This window comes from Rhinopithecus bieti, unplaced genomic scaffold, assembly GCF_001698545.2.
Source record: "Rhinopithecus bieti isolate Rb0 unplaced genomic scaffold, ASM169854v2 scaffold_21155, whole genome shotgun sequence".
Taxonomy (NCBI): domain Eukaryota; kingdom Metazoa; phylum Chordata; class Mammalia; order Primates; family Cercopithecidae; genus Rhinopithecus; species Rhinopithecus bieti.
In genome coordinates this window covers 64,865-82,900 of record NW_016810615.1, presented here as the reverse complement: position 1 = coordinate 82,900, position 18,036 = coordinate 64,865, and the positions used below count along the sequence as shown (strand labels likewise).

The 18,036-nt window shown below is 39.6% G+C and overlaps 1 pseudogene; it reads right to left on the bottom strand.

Annotated features, from left to right (window-relative positions):
* Positions 1-2,890: 2,890 nt before the first annotated feature.
* The window catches only part of LOC108542475 (eukaryotic initiation factor 4A-I-like), a 39,851-nt pseudogene continuing 24,705 nt past the window's right edge, over positions 2,891-18,036 (bottom strand).

Sequence of the window (18,036 nt, the reverse complement as noted above, 5' to 3'; positions counted from 1 at the left end):
GGAATTTAACTTATTTATATTTAAAGTCATTTATAGGAAAGAACTGAACTTAAAATAGAACAGTCTATTTTAAGCTGATAACTTCAGTTGCATACAATAACTCTGTATTTTTACTTCTCACCCCACTACACTTTGTTATTGATGTCTCTACTTACATTTATTTATGCTTTGTATTCATTAACATATTTTAAAACTATAGTTATTTTAATACTTGTATCTTTGCCTTTTATACTAGAACTAAAAGTGACTTGGCTAAGCGTGGTGGCCCATGTCTATAATCCAGCACTTTGGGAGGTCAAGGCAGGTGGATCACCTGAGGTCAGGGATTTGAGACCAGCCTGGCCAACGTGGTGAAACCCCATCTCTACTAAAAATACAAACAGTTAGCTGTGTTGGTGGTGGGCGCCTGTAATCCCAGCTACTTGGGAGGCTGAGGCAGGAGAATCACTTGAACCTGGAAGATGGGCAGAGAGTCGAGGTCGCACCACTGTACTCCAGCCTGGACAACAAGAGCAAATCTGTCTTTTTTTTTTTTTTTTTTTTTTAAAAGGCTTATTCACTACTGTTACAGTAATATAGGATTCTGTATAGGTTTATATATTTGCTTTTACCAATGTGTTTTACACGTACTTGTGCTATTGTGTTTCTAGTTATAAGGTGGGTCTAGTGGTGATGCACTTCCTCAGCTTTTGTTTGTCTGGCAAAGTCTTTATATGCCTTTCATTTTTAAAGGATAGTTTTGCAGGTATATTCTTTTTGATTGGCAGGTTTTTTCAAGCATTTTAAGTATATCATTCCACTGTCCCATGGACTGCAAGGTTTCTGCTGAAAAGTTTGTTGATATTCTTTTGAGGGTTCTCATGGATGTAAAAGTTGCTTTTCTATTGCTTCCTTCAAAATTCTTTGTGTTTGACTTTTGGTAATTCAATTATAACATGTTCTGGTGTGGATTTCTTTTAGATTTATCTCATTTTGGATACTTTGTACTTCATAAATCTGGATCAATTTCTTAAGATTTGGGATGTCTTCAGTCATTATTTCATTTGAATAAGCTTCTGGTTCGTTCTCTTTTCTCTTTCTGAAACTCCTGTACTTTTTATGGTCCAGCTGATGATGTCCTTTAAGTTCCTCAAGCTCTTTTGCTCGTCTGACTCGATAATATTAAATGACCCATCTTTTAGTTTGGTAGTTCTTTCTTTGCTTGTTCTAATCTGAAGCTCGCTGTAGTGTCAACTAGCTTCTTGATTTCTCACAATGGGAATTGATTTAAAATTAAATTTAAAATGGGAATTGTATTGCTTTAAAATTGATGTGTCTATGGGGAAAAGGAAAGTTTAGAGCTCCCTATTCTGCAATTTTGCTAATATCTTGGCTTACTTTTTAAAAATGCATTTACAACATAGGTATGATTTCCTGAGTAATATTAGTCTGATTTTACTTTTGACCTGTGTGTAAATGGAGTCACACTATATATATTCTTATGTTTAGCTTTCTTCCCTCAACATAACTTTTGAGATTCACCTATATTGATGAATGTAGGTGTGGTTTATTTACTTTTACTGCTGTGTCATATACTGTTGGATAAATGTAACACAATTCATTTTTTCATTCTACTCTTGTACAGTTGTGTTTTCACTTTTTTGGTATTGCAAATAATACTCTTACGAACATTTTTAGGTATATCTTGGTGAATATATATAACAGCTTCTCTAAGATTCATATGCAAATAAAATGGCAGAATCATGAGGTATGCATATATTCAACTTTAAAAGATAATGCCTAAATATTTTACAAATTGTATTAACCTAAACTTGAGCTAATAATGTCTTCAAATTTCTTTTGTTTTACATCTTAGCCAGTGTGTTTACATTTTTATCAATTTCATTAGAATAAAATGATGTACTATTATGGTTTTACTTTGCTTTTTCTTGATTAATAAAGTGTGAATTTCTTTTACATGTTTGATGGCCACTTGTGCTTCCTTTTCTGATACGCCTGCTAATATATTTTGACCATTTTTTAATATAGGGTAATTTGTCTTATTCTTAGTAATTTATGGGCATTCTGTATATATTCTGGGTACTAAGCTTTTAACAGTTACAGATGTTGCAAGTATCTTATAATCTGTGGCTTGTTTTTCACTGCCTTTTTGGGAGATACGTGTGTGTGTGTGTGTCTGTGAGTTGTCAGCTTTTTGGAATGAAATTCTTATAAATGCCGTTTGATTCACTCTTCTTTTTCTTTAGTTTGCATTTTTTGAGCCTTTTAAGCAAAATTCTACCTTACACTGAAGCCATAAGATGTCCCCTGATATTTTTTCCTAAAAGTTGTACCTTTTATGTTTAAGTTCTTGATCCACTTGTAATTGATTTTTGTGAATAGTAAAGTGGGTATGTGAATCAATTTTTCTTCCCATATGAGTTGCAATCATTTGTTTTTCAGTTCATTCTTTCCTCATTAGCTGTAGTGGGTAGCACTGTTTTGTATCAGGTATTAACATACACATGGCCTATTTCTGGGCTCTCTATTCAGTTTCATTAGTTTATTTCTTGTGTATCATGGTGACTAAATTACTACAAGTTTATACTAAATAAATATCCAGGGGGGACAAACATTTCAAAATTTTTTTTTCTGTTAGGGGTGTTTTAGATTGTCTTAGATCGTTGGTCTTCTATAGAAATTTTATATAAAATTTATAGAAATTTTATTTATATTTAAATTTCAGAATCACATTTGCAAATTTCAAAAAAATACACTGGTAGACTTTTACTGCAATTGCATTGAATCTACAGAATATATTGGAAAGATTAATTTTATAATATTGTTTATTTTGCCCACAAACATGGTTATAAATTTATGTGTTTAATGTTTTAAAACATTTTCTTTTGCCTCAAAAGTGACATTTAAAGAAAAAATGACAAGATGTCCATTCCTTGGCTCCCTTCCCTACACCCTCCTGCTGTTCCTCAGCCCCCAAGATTGAACGCTGGCTGGGGCTAGGTAGCAGGACAGCCCCCAAGATGAGGTCAACCACATTGAGGGGCATTTCCTCAATGGAGGTGTTGTAGAAGGTCCCGATGTCTCAGAGTCCTCTTGTCTTCTTCTGTCACCATGTTAATAGCCACAGTCTTACGGTCAAACCATCTACCTCAACTGATTCTGTGGATATAGTTTTCCCTGTTGGTGAGAAGGTCATATTTAATGACTAAAGAAAGCTGTTGCATATCAATATCTCCCGGCACAGGTCAGTGGTAATCAATACTCTGCTAGAGCCAGAATGAAACTCCCTCTGATCACATCACGTTCCTTTTGGTCCATATCTCCACGCATGGCAGAGACAGGGAAATCTCGAGTGTGCATCTTCTCAGCAAGCCAGTCCATCTTCCTTCGGGTGTTGATGAAGATGACTGCCTGGGTGGCAGTCAGGGTTATATACAAGTCACACAGTATGTCCAGCTTCTACCTCTCATTCCATGTTGACATAGAATGGGCAGATACCCTCCAAGGTCAACCCTTTCTTAACAAGATTCCGAATAGGGTCCCTCATGAACTTCTTGGTCACCTCAAGCACATCAGAAGACATTGTAGCTGACAGCAAAACAACCTGGGTACTGCTGTGGAGCTTTTCGAATATGTCATAGATCTGGTCCTTGAATCCATGGCTTAACATTTCATCAGCTTCATCCAGCACAAACATCTTGATGTATTCAGGAGACAGGTATCTCCAGTTAAGCATATCAAACACATGGCCAGGGGTACCCACGATGATATGGGGAGCTTCCATCTGCTGTTTCTATACCTCAGCACACACGTTGGTACCCCCAATACAGGCATGACAGGAGGCACCCATGTAGTCTCCTAGTGTCATGACCGCCTTCTGTATCTGCTGAGCCGATTCTCGAGCGGGTGCTAGGACCAAGGCCTGGGTGTCCTTGGTGTCCTTTAGATCTAATTCAATCTGCTGCAAAATCGATATGGCAAATGTGGCCATTTTCCCAGTCCCAGATTGGGCTTGAGTGATCACATCATAACCCTTTATACAAGGTAGAATGATTCGCTGCTGGATGATGAGGGCTTCTCAAAACCATAGGTGTAGATGCCATGGAGTATTACTCCTTTGGAAATTTCTTGGTGTTTCTGTTGGCATAAATACTCCCAATTTTTTTCTCATCTGACTTTTTTGAAAAAGTTTTCTTACCTTCATTATTTTATTTTTAGTTATGAATCTATAAGAGCTGTATAGTTTTCTTATTATAATTCTTTGTTATTTTCATCTAGCATTAAATATATAATTCCACCTCATCTGGCTTCCATTGTTGAAATTTTAAATGATAGTCTTGTCTTGATGTTCCGCAGTTACAACGTAATGTAGATTTATTTCTTATTTTTGCTTACAATACATTGTTTCTGAGTCTAAGGATTCATCTTATTAATTATGGGAACTTTCCAGTCATTTTCTCTTTGAATATTGCCAATATCCACTCCTTTTATTCTTTCCATCTGAAATTTTATACTTTCTACTTCTTTGGTTGTCTATATTAAGTTCTGGGTAATTTTTTCAGATCTGTTTCAGTTCATTAGTTTTTATGCTGCATCTCCATTTAATTTGTAACATTTTTCGTTTTTTAGATTTTCCCTTCTAGCGGTAAAACTTTGTGTTCTTTCAAAAGTCTGGGTATTTCTGTAGTATCTGGTTCCACTGTCATAGTTTTAATACCTCTAATTCTTAAAACATATTGAATTTATTTTAACAAGCTTATTAAATTTATTTTAACAAGTTTTGTGAGTCTGATTCTGTGCTGGTTGTTTTGGTTGACTTCTGTCCATGTTTCCTTGGTCCTTATGTATTTTATTAGATTTGATTGTGAATTTATGTTCCATGGAATCTTTAGGAGTTTTTTGAAGTGTGGACTTAATGTGCCTTCCCTTCCTTAGGATTGTGTTTGCTTCTGCCAGATGCTAGAGGATGCTACTAACTTGAGTTCATTTTCAAATAGACTTTCAACTACACAGAAATAAAACTTCTGGTTCTAAATGCCTGTGAATATGGGCTCCACCCCGAACCTCACTTGACTCACTAGGTAGGTGGATATAAGCAAGAATCTTCCCCATCTCCCATTGTCCAAAAGGGCTTTTCTTTAGATTGCTTGTTGATGATGTCGCTTTACAAAAGCCCCAGCTTCACTCAATTGTCTCTGATCTAAAATTTTGTACTCTCTAAGCCCCAAGCTTGGTCTCTTGTCCTCCCCAGTCATGGGACCCATTAGAACTCTGGATTAAAACCACCAGAGATTGATATATACCCTCAGAGCCATGCTGCTCCAAAGCTTGCCTACCTCTCGGGAAATACACTTTCTACTATTCCTGGAAATGCCATCTTCCTGATCTCCATATTTTAAATTCCACATCATTTCACAGATTTTTTTTGAGATGGAGTCTTGTTCTGTCACCCAGGCTAGAGTGCAGTGGCATGATCTCAGCTCACGGCAACCTCTGCCTCCTGGGTTCAAGCAATTCTCCTGACTCAGTCCTCCAAGTAGCTAGGACCACGGGTGCCCGCCACCACCGCGGCTAACTTTTGTATTTTTAGTAAAGACAGGGTTTCACCATCTTGGCCAGGCTGGTCTCGAACTCCTGACCTTGTGAGCCACCTGCCTCAGCCTCCCAAAGTGCTGGGGTTACAGGCGTGAGCCACCATGCTTGGCTCTGAAGTATTCTTTTACAAATAAAATAATAGTAGTTAATATTTGTTTTATTCTTTTAAGCATCAGGACTGTGTTACATGTTTTACATGAGTTATCTAATTTAATGTGCAGAAGAACCCACTCTGGCATGTAACATCTCATTTAACAATGAGAAGACTGAGATCTTGGGAGGTTAATAACTCATATGAGGTCTGACTCATACTGCTGGACAGTTCTGGAACCAGACTGTAACCCAAAGTAATCTGACTCCATTGAACCTTTTGTTCATTTCCTCCACTTTTTATAAGAAAATATTTCAAACATACAGAAAAATTGAAGTAATAAAACAATGAACTTATATTTGTTGCATTCAACTGTTATAAATTTTCTTTGCTTTCTCTCACTATGCATAAATACATGTTTTCTTGCTATACTATTTGAAGGTAAGTCTTAGATATCCTAGCACTTTACCCTCGATACTGAGACTTCATTCACAAAGTGAGCTTATAACTATCTTCAAAGTGGTCACTTTGGATTTATTGCTTTCCTGAAAATGGGGAAAATTCTTTGCTTGAAAGTAGGACTCTTTTATCTTTGAAATCCGAGCTTTAGCAAAGTGTCTGGTACATACCAAGTGAATCAATGAAAAGTTTGTTAAAAAGACCTAGGTTAATAAGAGAGGAAGTAACAGTTATCCAAGAAAAGAAACTTGTTCCAGTTTAGATAGTAACAAAAAGGGATACGTTGAAAAGGCTAGTTGTATTTCCCAGAAAATTATGGTGGAACATTTTACATTGACAAGAAACAAAGAGAAAACATTCAGGTAAATCCATGTGTACAAACATTTATCCCATTGTCATGCAATATGTTTTTCCCCAGCTAGGTGATGACCCTCCCTACCTGGGGTAGTAATTCTGTCTTCTCTCTGTGTATCTAGCCAATTATGTAGTTCCTGGTACAATGGAATGAATGAATCAATGAATCCATTCCAATATAATGTTTATAGTAAAAATAATTTCCACTTATTACTACTGTTCCTTCTACTGAAGCCAGTTCTACAGATATAATTACTGTTACTGAAACTGTTACTATTCCTGTCACGGAGATCTCTATGGGGAAAGTAGAGCAAAGTGAGGGAATATTATTCCCATTTTACAGTTCGGAAAGATTTGAAGGGAATTAGTTCAAACTTGAATGTAGACATTGTATCTGCAAGTCTGGTGTTTCCCCTATGCCATTCCTTTTGATCTAGTGTTTCTTGAGCTTTCACTTTGTGCCAGCCACTTTTCTGCAGGTAAAGTAGCCATAAAACTCACAGCAGAAATAGCATGTTTGCAGAACTGCTGACTTTACTAATACCTGACATTCTGAAAAGAACATGACAGGTATTAGCTGCTTTTTAAACTCAATCTACTATAATTATGCACATGTTAACTGAATACTAAAATATACTTTTAGTATATATATCTATACTTACAAATTTATAGGTATCACTTCTAAAACATAAGCATTTATGAAATGTATTTTGCATGGATATACATATATATACACACATACACACATATACATATGTATCTGTATATACTGTAGGGACTTCTGCCTGATTCTATATCTATGACTAAGGAAGCAGGAGGTAAGGAAGTTAATGGACTAAGGTAGGCCTGAAATTCCTTAGGGTTGCACATGAGAGATGAAGGCGAGAGAGGAGCTAAGTGATTGCCTTGAATGTCAGCTGGAGTCAGGTTCTGAGTCTTGTGGCCGCTGGCTGCCCAGTGTGTGAGTTAACTGTCCCAAAACATAGACCTTGGGTTGTTTGCATACATTTTGCCTCAATGCGTCAGCTTCCAGGGGCATGCTCATATTGAGGCATGTAAAATATTTCTGGAGATGGCACATGACTGACTTTCCCAGAAAAGCTTTTATTGCTTTTGTTCAACTCCTGAGTCAATTCTGTTTATATTATCTTTCCTTCTAAGAGCTTTTTGCAAATACACTAACTGCTACTAATCCACTCAGACTTTTGAAATGATTTTCAAGTATTTAAAGAAAACCAAACATTGCTAATTTCAGGATGAATCTCTTGTGACAAATAGGTATTTACTGGTGATGATCTGGTATGTTGGTTCAACATATTCTCCTGAAGACAGAGTATGTGCCTATTCTTACGTCTTTATACTAATTCTGGTTTTAAAAAATTTAGGTTCCAGGATACATGTGAAGGACATGCAGGTTTGTTACATAGGTAAACGTGTGCTGTGGTGGTTTGCTGCACTCATCAACCCATCACCCAGGTATTAAGCCTTACATGCATTAGCAATTTATCGTGATGTTCACCCTCCCCTGCCCACCTGACAGGCCCCAGTGTGTGTTGTTCCCCTCCCAGTGTTCATGTGTTGTCATAGTTCAGCTCTCACTTGTAAGTGAGAATATGCAATGTTTGGTTTTCTGTTCCTGCACTGGTTTGCTGAGGATTATGGCTTCCAGCTCCATCTATGTCCCTGCTAAGGACATCTCATTCCTTTTTTATGGCTACATAGTATTCCACGGTGTGTATGTACCACATTTTTTTTTTATCCAGTCTATCATTGATGGGCATTTGGGTTGATTCCATGTCTTTGGTATTGTGAATTGTGCTGTATATACTAATTCTTAACCAACAATTTTTTATCCCTCTGGTATTCAGTAATTTATCTGATGTTTATGATGCTTATCACCATCATCCATAAATCTATTACACAGGAGCAAGGGAATACATTTTAAGTATCAGGCATCAAGTGTAGAAACATGATGCAACTACTAAAAATCAACTGCAAATTGACATTTTCCTTTTATGTAACATTCAGCCTTTTTTGTAACATTCAGCCTTTTTTGTAATAACTCTTAATCTCCAGTTTCTCGGCATTGTAAGATGTGTTTCTGGCAAAAATATTGTGAATAATATAAATGCAATCTTTAAAAATAACTTGGTAATGTCTATAATCCTTTGTATTCAAAACTTCAGACTTGTTAGGGGAATATAAAATACGGTTGTAGCAAGAAGTGCATTCTTAATGGCATCCTTAAGCTCAAGTTCAGACCTTAAAGGTATTAACACAGAAATGGCACAGGGTACTTTAGATACCGAGCAAACAACCAAGTGTTAAAAAAAAAAAAAAAAAAAAATAAGAAAACAGTGAGGAAACGAGACAGATAGAGAAATTTTTGTTTAGATTTTACTCATGTAGGGACCTTTGGATCTCATGGAAGGTAAAGGTAATTTCATACCCTTTGTAGGCTGAGTCAAGTGGCCACATGGTGAGAAGTGGCTTCTTGATAGATAGAGCCAGACCAGAAAACATGCACATCTATCTGCTACGTTTTATAACCATCTATTCTGTGAAAGGCAATTAAAATGAAAAGTGAACTCAGACCAAAGCCTTGATCCTCATTGAATGCAGGGGAGAGAAGAGAGACCAGCGAGTGAGGGAGAAAAAGTAATAAACAAATCATTATTATTTAGTTTTTGAATGTTTAAGGTATAAGTTGAGAGCTGACAGAGGCTGGAAATATGGGTCTTAAAGAACTTCTAATGATGTTGTGTTACTACTTGTAAAAACACTTTCAGACGCTTTCACACCCTAGTGTTGAAGGCAGAAAGCTTCAGTTTGAATATTTGCCCTGCCACTTAATAGCTCTGTGATACTGGGTGATTTTATGAATCCCAGATTTCTTATCTAAAGTATGGAGTTATTGATGTTTATCATAGGGTTATTTTGAAAGTTAATATATGTACAAAAAAGTCTACGACAGTGACTAATACTGGCCAGGCACATAATACTGGCATCTTAGTTTGATTTGTGCTGATATTACAGAATAACAGACACTGGGTAATTTATAAAGAAAATAAATTTTTAGGCCGGGCACGGTGGCTCAAGCCTGTAATCCCAGCACTTTGGGAGGCTGAGACGGGCGGATCATGAGGTCAGGAGATCGAGACCATCCTGGCTAATACAGTGAAACCCCGTCTCTACTAAAAAATACAAAAAATCTAGCCGGGCGAGGTGGCGGGCGCCTGTAGTCCCAGCTACTCGGGAGGCTGAGGCAGGAGAATGGCGTAAACCCGGGAGGCGGAGCTTGCAGTGAGCCGAGATCCGGCCACTGCACTCCAGCCTGGGCGACAGAGCGAGACTCCGTCTCAAAAAAAAAAAAAAAAAAAAAAAAAAAAATTTATTTCTCACAGTTCTGGAGGCTGGGAAGTCCAAGATTGAGGGGTCAGCCAGCATCTGGTGAGGGTCTTCTCGCTGTATCATAACATGGAAAAAGCCATCACAGGGGTGAGGGAGGGTGAGAGAAGGTGAGAGAGGTCAAGAGGGGGTTGAACCTGCTTTTATTTATTTTTTGTTACTTTATTTTATTTTTTTTAGTCTGAGTCTCACTCTGTCACCCAGGCTGGAGTGCAGTGGCGTGATCTAGGTTCACTGCAACCTCTACCTCCTGGTTTCAAGTGATTCTCCTGCCTCAGCCTCCCGAGAAGCTAGGATTACAGGCGTGCACTACCACGCCTGGCTAATTTTTATATCTTTAGTAGAGATGGGGCTTCACTATGTTTGTCAGGCTGGTCTGAAACTCCTGACCTCAAGTGATTTGCCTGCCTCAGCCTCCCAAAGTGCCAGGATTACAGGTATGAGTCACCTTGCCCAGTCTGAACCTGCTTTTAGAACAAACCCACTCTTGTGGTTAAAAAAAAAAAACCCACTCCTGTGGTAGTAACATTAATTTATTCTAAGGGCAGATCCCTTGTGATGCAGTCTCCTCTTAAAGTTCCTACCTCTCAACACTGTTGCATTGGGGATTAAGTCTCTAACACATGAACTTTGGGGGACACAACCATAGCAAATGGTAATTTTGTGTTAAATTCAAATTTCTTTCCTGTGTTTTGCCTCTTTATAGTATGAGCACCCTCCTGTCAAAATCACAGCCCTGACAGGTACACGGTTGGAAGGAGAGGTGCTATTTAACAGAAGCTCATGGCAGCCCTCCCTCTTGTCATTTCCTTCACTCCCTAGGTGCTGTTCTCTGGGCACAGCTGTCAGTGGAGTCCCAGGGTGGCCACAACAGCGCTGGCTGTGCCCAGGATGGTGTTCCAGCTGCTCACAGTGCTGCATGCCTTGATTACTCTGTGAATCACAGCCACACTGGTTCCACGTGGGAGGGCTCCATGCCCCCTCCCTCACTCTGAATCTCCCTCTTCTAATGTGGCACACAAGCAGTGCCACTCACATTGCTGCTAAGAAGCTAAGATTCTATGTAGAAACAAATCTTTTCTATTATCTGTGATCATTTGGGCAACTTCAATATTTTCACTTCCCTTTTCAATCCAGAGGGGCCATGCTTGGCACACAAGAGCCCTGCTCCAGGACTGATACTGTGGTGGACATTTTTTTACATATATTTACCTTCAAAACAACTCTATGACAGATATCAATAACACCATATCTTAAGAAATCTGGATTTTATAAAATATTCAATGTCACAGAGGTAGTAAGTGGCAGAGTGGTCACTGAACCTTAGTGTTCGGTGGTCAGTTTCTGGGTTCTCGCAGAAAACATACACCTCCCCGTCTCCCACATTTACTTCTTTCCCCTAGTTACCACAGGGGAAAACGTGTTCTCACAGATCCCTTCCCAAAGGAAATCAGGTCACGAGAAAAGATAACTTAGGCCTCCTGCCTGCTAACAGCTTGAAACTCAGGATGGAAGCAACTCACGAGCAGAGCTGTGCATGGGTGCAGGCCTCATTCTTGATCATAGCACCTTGCTTTCTTTATTGGTTTCTCCTTGATCCAAAATAACCTTGTTTATCAATTTAATTGTTTGTTTTCTATTTCTACACCTAGACTTTAAATCCCCTGATGGCAACATCATGTGTTTATTCCTCCACTATTATATTCCTAATACCAAGTCTCTGGTATATAGAAATTGAATAAACAGAGGAATAAATCTTTTCTATTAACCATGCCTCATTTGGTCAACGTACTTTAATATTTTCACTTCCTTTTCAATCCAGGGGCCATGCTTTTGTCACACCACAGCCCTGCCCCAGAACTGATTAATCTCTCACTTGTGCTCCTATTTCAGCCTGTAAATGTCACATGCATGCCCTGAGCTCTGTGGGAGTGTGTGGGAACTGAGACTGAGCTGGCTGATTGTGATGCGACACCCCAGTGTTCCCTGAGAGGCTCTTCCTTTATGTGGACAGAGTTGCTAGGGATGCTTCAGTGGCTCTTCTCATCTTGGCAAGGAAATGGATTTAGCTCTTTCCTGGGTCGGTGCTAGCTCCAATCTCCATGTTTGTATTGAAAGGTTAATTGCTTTATACCTACACATTCCCAGCCTGGCTTTCCTAAGGAAGAAAAACAGCCACAACCAGAGCTGCGTTTCTACTCTAATATAATTTGCTGCATCAAGTACACAGATCTCTTTATTGGAGGCCAAATGCACATTCCCATTTGAGAGGTGGTTGCTGCTGGCTGGCTGGGTAACTGCTCATTCTGAAACCCTTGAAGACGTTGCTTGGTGGTCTTTCTATTTGCTGTGGGCTGGTGGAGAACGGTTTCTTATTTTCTAAGGGCAGCCTTTAATGAGCACCCGGTGGCTTTTTTGGTGTTGCCCTCCCACAGACTGGGTAGAGGCAGTGCTAGGAATCATACATTTTCATTTGTGGAAGTATTTTGTATTGAACCCTGTCAAAAATAACACTACCTTTGGGACACAGAAAATCCAATCTGTCCAATTTGATAGCTATGTTTCTGCTTTTTTTTTCCTTCTTAGATACATTCTATCAGTTAGGGTAGTTAGGGGATAGTCTTTGGACCTCAGTTATTTTTCACCTGGAAAGTAATTTAGGATGGAGCCCTGTGCTGTTGTTAGTGATGACTTGGATAACTATATTTACAAGCAGTTCTCTCCTAAAATAACCCAAATTAATACCTGTAAAGGGTGGGGAGAAGAAAGGAGTAAAGTGATTAGTCCTTATGCTTTCCCTGGGAACTCTCCATATGTATAAGGTACTCAGGAATGCTAATTTCATGAGGATTCTCCTCTCCCAGCTGCTTTCTTCCACTAAACATCCTGTGAGAAAGCGAAAGAGGAATTTTGGGGCTGACTGTGGGAGGCTTCCAGGACCTGAAATGACTTCTTTCTAAATGGAGATGAGTGTAGGATGGGGATTGTTTTCCCAGAAAGACAAAGATCTCATCCTAAGTTTGCAAATAGTCTTTCATATGATTTGTTCATTCATTTATTCAACATGTATTTAAGCATCTACTGTGTTTCAGGCAGGGCTATTTATAACAACACCTGGATCTTGACTTCAACATCTTAAAGTGTAGGATCTTGACTTCAACATCTTAAAGTGTAGTGGGAGGTGGAGACATGCAAATGAACAAATACAATAAAGCATGAGAAGAACCGAAATTCAGGCATGCACAGACACAACATCAGCTTGGGGCAGTGTTTCTTAATCTGTTTTCCCCATTACCACCCCCATGTGAGCCTTTTAAGACTCTCTTGCCCCAATCATCCCCTTCTTTAAATTTATTACCACACATATACTGTATATTTATGTTCTAGTATGTCTATTTGTGTTTTATTGCAAAAAAGAGTAAGATTTTTGCCGGGAGCGGTGGCTCAAGCCTGTAATCCCAGCACTTTGGGAGGCCGAGACGGGCGGATCACGAGGTCAGGAGATCGAGACCATCCTGGCGAACACGGTGAAACCCCGTCTCTACTAAAAAATACAAAAACTAGCCGGGTGAGGTGGCTGGCGCCTGTAGTCCCAGCTATTCGGGAGGGTGAGGCAGGAGAATGGCGTAAACCCGGGAGGCGGAGCTTGCAGTGAGCTGAGATCCGGCCACTGCACTCCAGCCTGGGCGACAGAGCGAGACTCTGTCTCAAAAAAAAAAAGAGTAAGATTTTTGTCCCCCTAAACTTTGGAGGCTGTTATGGACTGAATATTTGTGTCCCCCTCCCCACACAAATTCATATGTTGAAATCCTAACCCCCAATGTGATAATACCAGGATGTGGGGCCTTTGGGAGGTAATTAGGTCAGGAAGGAGGAACTCCCATAATGGGAATCTTAGTCTTCTAAGAAGAGACATGAGAGCTGGCTCTTGCTCTTCCTTGTCTCTGCCCTGTGAAGATACAAGAAAATGGCCTCCTGTAAACCAGGAAGTACGCCCCTATTAGACACCAGATCTCCTGCAGCCTTGATCTTGGAATTCCCAACTTCCAGAGTGATGAGAAATAAATTTATTGTTTATAATTGATCCAGTTTATGCTATTCTATTATAGCAGGCAAACTGACTAATACAGAGGGGCTGTCACCTCCATAAGAATGTATCACCTAAAGGAAGAAAGTCATTTCTCACTCAGGAGAGTCGAATAGGACCTAGTAGAAGAGAGATGTGCTACTTAAAGGATGAGCAGGCAACCTCTCAGGGAGAGAAAATGAATAGTTGCATAAGAATAGGGAATAACGTGCAAAAGTTCAGGGGTATGAAGGTGTTGGGACTCAGAATACAATATCCCAAAATGAAGTCCTTTGAAGCAGCCTCAGAAGCAAAAGTTTCTCCTTGACCTTTTACTTCCCTCCTGTCTCTCAGTCCCATTCTTCCCCAAGGTTTGTCATAGTAACGAGAATCCCTCTTCAAGGCAGGTCATAAATAGAAAAACTCCTAGCCATAGCGGTGGTTCCTACCTGTAATCCCAGCACTTTGGGAGGCCGAGGTAGGTGGATCACGAGGTCAGAAGTTTGAGATCAGCCTGACCAACATGGTGAAACCCCATCTCTACTACAAATACAAAAATTAGTCAGGCATGGTGGCATGTGCCTGTAATTCCAGCTACTCCAGAGCCTGAGGCAGGAGAATTGCTTGAACCCAGGAAGCAGAGGTTGTAGTGAGCCAAGATCGCCACTGCACTCCAGACTGGGCAACAGATTATGACTGTCTCAAACCCGCCCCCCACCCCAACACACACACACAAAACCCTTTGCCCCGAAGCCAGCCATAAAACCTAAAAATATTACTCTAATTTTCCCTCTGCCTTTCTGTATAAAGATTGGTCATACATTTTCTGACCTACCTTGTTTGTAGGTCATAAGACCCCCATTTTAGAAAGGGTCCTGCCCCCACACAAAAGGAAGGAACATGTACTCAAAGAGGCCAAGAAGAATCTAGAGAGACAAGTCTTGCTGGGTTTCCCAACTCAGTCTATTAACATTAGATTGTACCCTTTTTTCTCAATCATATTTCTACATGGCTGTCCATATATTGTTGAACCTCAGCAAAAAAATGGACAACTTCCTCCTGAATCTTCAGGTCTTTGTTCTGAAGGCTTCTGTTTATACACATTAAATGAATTCATATGCCTTTTCTACAATCTATCCACCTTTGTGAGTTGATTTTTCAGCAAACCTTCAGAGGACCAAGGGGAAAGCTGTCTGTTGGGTCCTAGAAAGGGGAGAGTTTAGCATATAGCATGCACAGGTGGAAATAAACCTCTTTTAGGCTGAGTTCTGTTCAAGGTGCTGCTTACCTGATTTGCCTATCAAATGCACCAACATATTGATTTTAATAGGCAAGTTCTACCTGGTTCAAATAGGTATCTATGAATATCTGAAAAGAATCTTATTCATATGACTTTATTGGCACAACAAAGAATTTGTCAGGAATGTTTGAGGTCAGATTCTGTAATAAAAAAGTTTATTGTATAAAAACCTACAAAAGGTATGCAGTAGACTCTGGTCTTAAGCACCATTTTATCTTCACTGAATAACTGGAGTAAACTAATAATTTGTGCTGTAAGAGATTAAGTATGAATTTGGGGCTAAACTGAATTAGTGTTCAAATTCTGAATCTATTGATTAATTGAATGGCTTTGACTAAACTCAATTTCCCCATCTGTGAAACGGGGAAGAATATCTATATCATGGGTGTACTGTAAAAGCTCACTCACCATTCTTTAAAAATCTACCTGGGTGAGGGTAGTCCTGAAGGCACTCCATTTTACCAAATGTTATGGACTGAGTGTGTCCCCACAAAGCTCATATGTTAAAACCCTATCCCAATGTGATGGTAGTTAGAGGTAGGGCCTTTGGGAGGTGCTGTTTGAATGTTCCCTCCAAAACTCATGTTGAAATGTACTTGCATTGTGATATTAAAAAGTGGGACCATTGCGAGGTAATTAGACAATGAGGGCTGTTCTCATTGAAGGATTATATCTCATTATTGCAGGAGTGGGTTAGATATAGCCAGAGTGGGTTGTTATAAAAGGGAGTTTGGCACTCTCTTGCCCTCTTGCTCTCAGGCATGCTCTCTTTCCCTTCTGCCTTATGCTATGGGATGGTGCAGCAAGAAAGCCCTTGCCAGATGCTGGCATCTTGATTTTGGACTTCTGAGTCTCCAGATCTGTGAGAAATAAATTTTATTTTCTTGTGAATTACCTGATATGTGGTATTCTGTTAAACACCACAACATGGACTAAGAAGGTAATTAGGTTATGAGGGTGAAGCTATCATGAATGGGATTAGTGCTCTTATAAGAGGCCAGAGAGCAAGGTAGCTCTGTTTCTGCCATGTGAGGACACAAAGAGAAGCCAGCTGCCTGTAGCTGGGAAGAGGGCCCTCACCAGAACCTGACCATGCTGGCACTGTGATCTAAACTTCCAACTTCCAGAACTGTGCAAAATTAATGTTTGCTGGTTAAACCACACAATCTATGGTAATTTGTTATAGCAGCCTGAACTAAGACACCAGAGGACTGAGAAAACCTTAGTAAGGGGTGCACCAGCATCTTTAAAGAGCTCAGTGGTAGTTATTCTCTGTAGGTCAGAAAAGAGAGTAGGAAATACATTGAAATGAACTCCCTGAATTCAGAAGGGGTAAAAGGAATTCAGGGAGTCTGTTCTGAAGCCAGTAGGGATAATGGAAATTTAATGGGGATAATGGTCGAGGGTTAGATGGTGGTCAGGTCGTAAGATGAGGCAAAGAAGGCATGTTATTGTAATGAACAGCAGAGCTAAAATTTGACCATTCTGATGTCAAATCAGAATGGTTTGACATAGACATTTTTGGTGTTGACTGATTGATCATGGTATCCCTAGGACTAAGATAGACAAGCAGTCTACTAACACTTTACTTGATTTGAATAAGTGGGAAAGCTCCAGGTCTTGTGAGCAGTTGACTAACTCTAGTCACCACAAAAAGAGTTGTATCCGCTCTATCTGTTCCTGGATTGGCCCAGCCCACACAGTCCCTTAAGTGAAGAGAAGCCTGGGTCTCTTTGAGGAAGAATCCTGCTACTCTGTCAGAAATTATGCTGTAAATCTTTTTCTCTACTTTCTTTAAAAGGACCTGTGGTTACTTATCTGGGGGACTGTGAATTGGGAAAGGAGAAATAATTAGACTTTTTGGCTCTGAAGTGACACTAATTGTTGGAGACTCAAAATATCTCAGTGGTCCATCTATAAGAATAAGGACTTAAGGAAATGAAGTAATTAATGGAATTTTGGCTTGTATCCATCTCAATGTGGCTCAGTTAGTCCCCAAAGCTATTCAATGTTTATCTTCTCAGGTCAGAAATTTATAGTTGGAGGAGACATAATTAGCTGCTGGGAGAACCCTCACCCATAGAGAGAGGGCTGTTATGCAGGAAAAGCTGTGTGGAAGTCACTAGGATGACTGTTCCAAAAATCACACAGTAAAAGCTATGTTGTATTCCTGGAGGGATTTTGCAGATCTCTGCCAGTATCAAGGACTTGAAGATATGGGAGTGGTGATTCCTACCATATCCTAATTCAACTCACCTATTGGGCCTTTGCAGAGGGTAGATGGATCTTTGAAAACAGCAGTAGTATTTTTGTAAACTTAACCAAGTGATGAGTCTTATTCCAACTGTTGTTCTAGATGGGGTTTATTTATTGGAGAAAATATCAATACCCCTGGTACCTGCTACGAAACTTGAATAGGTTGTAATTCCTGGTTACTCACCCAAATGTGAATCTAGGTGGTGCTACAAAGGTGTTTTGTAAATTTGATCAAAGTCCATAACCAGTTGATAAGTAAGAGAGGTTATTCTAGGTGTTTTGGGAGCAGCTGATTCACTCAGTTTGAAACATCTAAATAGCAGAGCTGACGCTTCCCTGAAGAAGACGAATTCCACCTGTGAATAGCAGCATGCACCCATGCCTGAGTGTTCCAGCCTGTCCTTCCTGACAGGCTGTTCTATGGATTTCAGACTTGCCCAGCCAACCTCTACAATTCCATAAACCAATTCCCTGCCATCAATCTCATATATATATATGTATATATAC